Here is a 3750-nt window from a genome sequence, read left to right as displayed (position 1 = left end):
AAAAAACAATGTGTACCTATCTTGAACATAATTAAAAGTATATTCATTTCCCCCCCCCCAAAAAAAAAAAAAGAATAAACTCAAGGTGGATCACAGACCTTGAAGTTAAGCCCCAAACTATTGGGGCCATCAGTGAGGGAATTTGGACCAACTTGAGAAATTTGGCACAGGGAATACATAGGCTATCAGAAATAGGGAAGGACACAAACACAGAGGATATACTGAAGATTGACACATGGATATACTGAAGATAAAACACCTGTGTACATCGAAAGAATTCACCAAGAGAGTAATAAGAGAGTCCATGGACTGGGAAAACATCTTTAGCAATGACACATCAGACAAAGGCCGTATTACTAAAATCTACAATACTCTGCTAGCATCCAAAAAGAAAAAAAAACTAGTTGCCCTCTAAGGAGGTGGACAAAGAACCTGAACAGAAGTTTCACGGGGCAGAAATCCGAATGGCCAACAAACATATGAGAAGATGTTCCCAATCTTTAGCCATAAGAGAAATGCAAATTAAAACAACAATGAGGTACCACTTAACACCCTCAAAGGTAGCCCAATTCAAAAATCAGAAAGCAACAAGTGTTGGAGGGGTTGTGGGGAGACAGGAACTCTCATCCACTGCTGATGGACTTGTAAGTATGTATGACCACTATGGAAATCGATCTGGTGATATCTAAAACTGATGGAAATTGAGTTACCATATGACCTAGCAATTCCCCTATGGGGCATATACCAAGAAGAGGCAAGAAACGAACCAAGGCCAGACATCTGTGCTCCAATGTTCATTGCGGCACAGTTCACAATTGCAAGGAGTTGGAAACAACCCAAATTTCCATCAACTGATAATTGGATTTAAAAAACTGTGGTATATACATACAATGGAGTATGACACATCACTAAAAATCAGTGATGAACGTATGAAGCACATCACTCCATGAGAAGAACTGGAGGAAATCATGCTAAGCAAAGTAAGTCAAGCACAAAAGAACAAGTACAACATGATGAGTCCGCTGAGGTAAGCTTTAAAAATATTTTTTTAAAGCAAAAGGGGCATAGAGAAAAAGCTACTGTAGACAAATATTCCTGGAGTGAGAACCAGGTAGTATGGCAGGAGCCAGATCAAATACAGGGATACACATAGTAGACAACTGAAAAGGAGGTGGGGAAAGGAGAAAAAAATAACAGTAAAAAAGAAATGGGTAGCGGGGACCCAGGCCACTAACCCACCCAGGGGAGGATATTGTTTATATCTCCACAGGGAAAGAGGGACCAGACTTGAGCCCAGTGCTCCAAGATGTGAATGCCACATACTGGCATGAAGTAGGGAACCAGTGGAGAGGTCTGAGGAGCAGCCCCAATCCCAACTACTAAGTGGACACCTGCCCCTCCCCCAAGAAGAATTTATTTCAAAGGACGGCATTGAATCTGCAGCTCCAGGAGAGGGATATATCTGCTCAGAGCACAAAGGAGCAGATGAAGGGGGAGGAGGAGAGAGTGGAGCACATCCTGGCCCACCAGGCCATGAGGATGATGTTACCAATTAGAACAGCCAGTCGACAGAGAAGACCACATGGCCGGCCCCACTAGGAGACATGATGCCCCTCGCTGACCCACAGCCCTACAGGGGACAACACCAGAGACACGGTGTGGGAATTGCACCGGATCTGATTGATCCCACCACACCGAGGCAAAACACTAAGGTGGTGTAACCGAACAGCAAGGGAATGGAATGTCGAGATCCCCAGGGAATGCTGAAGGTGGACTTTGGGGCCAGGGCGTGGTGCCCCAACAGACTGGACTGGAAAACACTCCTAAAGGCCAACAAACAGTCCTTGAACTAACTACAAGCTCTTCTTTCTTGTTGTGTTTTGTTTTGGATTTTTGTCACTGGTTTTGTTGTTGTTTTGTTGTATATTGTTGCTTGGTTTTGCTCTGTCTTGTTTTTGTGCATGTTATTATCTCCGCAGGTCTGTCTAAATAAGATAGACTGGATGAACAATCTGTAGGAGAAAATAATGGGACCAAAAGTTCTGGGGGAACATGGGAGAGGGGGAGGAGGGAGTAAAGGCAGTGGTGTTAACAAACCCAGGGACAAAGGAACAACAAGTGACCCAAATCGGTGGTGAGGGTGGTGTAGGAGGCCTGGCAGAGCATGATCAAGGGTAATGTAACCAAGTGGAATTACTGAAACCCTGGTGGGGACTGAGCATGATAATGGGACAGGAGGGAAGTCAAAGGAAATAGAGGAAAGAGTTGGGAGGCAATGGGTATTTATAGCGGTCTATATAAAAACATGTACATATGTAAATATATTTGTATATTAGGTTGGGGAAATAGACCCATGTGCATATATTTATAGGTTTAGTATTAAGGTAGCAGAAGGACATTGGACCTCCACTCAACTACTCCCTCAATGCAAGAATACTTTGTTCTATTAAATTGGCATTCTGTGATGCTCACCTTCCCAACACAACCGCTGAAGACAAAGCGGGTGAATAAGCAAATGTGGTGGAGAAAGCTGATGGTGCCCAGCTATCAAAAGATATAGAGTCTGGGGACTTTTTTTAAGTTTATTATTTTATTTAATTTTTTAAAATGAAGTGTATTTTTTAATTAAATCATTTTATTGGGGCTTATACAACTTTATCACAATCCATACATACATCAATTGAGTAAAGCAACCTTACACATTCGTTGCCCTCATCATTCTCAAAATTCGCCTTCCACTTGGGTTCCTGGAATCACCTCATTTTCCTTTTTTCCCTCCCTCTCCCTCCCCATTCCCCCCTTCCTCGTGAACCCTTAATAATTTATAAATTATTACTTTATCTTATCTTACACTGCTCAGCATCTCCCTTCACCCACTTTCCTGTTGACCATCCCCCAGAGAGGAGGTTATATGTAGATCCCCAAAATCGGTTCCCCCTTTCCACCCACCCTTCCCCTCCCGGTATTGCCACTCTCACCGTTGGGAGTCTGGGGTCTTAAAGGCTTGAAGGTAAACAAGCGGCCATCTAGCTGAGAAGCAACAAAGCCTACATGGAAGAAGCGCAGAAGCCTGTGTGATCACAAGGTGTCAAAGGGATGAGGTATCAGGCATCAGAGAACAAAAAGTCATATCATTCTGAATGAGGGGGAGGAGGAGGGGGACCCAAAGCCCATCTTCAGGCAACCGGACATCCCTTTACAGAAGGGTCTCAGGGAGGAGACTAGCCCGTCAGGGCGCAGAGTATCAATGACGAAACATAACAAGTTTCCTCTAGTTCCTAAATGCTTCCTCCCCACTGCCCCCACCACCCTCACACACACACTATCATGATCCCAATTCTCCCTTGCAAGTCTGGCTAGACCAGAGGATGTACACTGGTACAGATAGGAACTGGAAACACAGGGAATCTAGGACAGATGATCCCTTCAGGACCAGTGGTGAGAGTGGCGATACTTGGAGGGTAGAAGGAGGGAGTGGTGATACTGGGAGGGTAGAAAGAGGGTGGGTTGGAAAGGGGGAACTGATTACAAGGATCCACATATAACCTCCTCCTGGGGGGATGGAAAACAGAAAAGTGGGTGAAGGGAGACATCGGACAGTGTAAGATATGGCAAAATAATAAGTTATAAATTATCAAGGGCTCATGAGGGAGGGGGAGCAGGAAGGGAGGGGGAAAATGAGGAGCTGATACCAAGGGCTCATGTTTTGAGAATGGTGATGACAACAAATATACAAATATGCTTGACACA

The sequence above is a fragment of the Tenrec ecaudatus genome, chromosome 7 (genome assembly GCF_050624435.1).
Source record: "Tenrec ecaudatus isolate mTenEca1 chromosome 7, mTenEca1.hap1, whole genome shotgun sequence".
Classification (NCBI taxonomy): domain Eukaryota; kingdom Metazoa; phylum Chordata; class Mammalia; order Afrosoricida; family Tenrecidae; genus Tenrec; species Tenrec ecaudatus.
Note: the sequence above shows the minus strand (reverse complement) of the source record.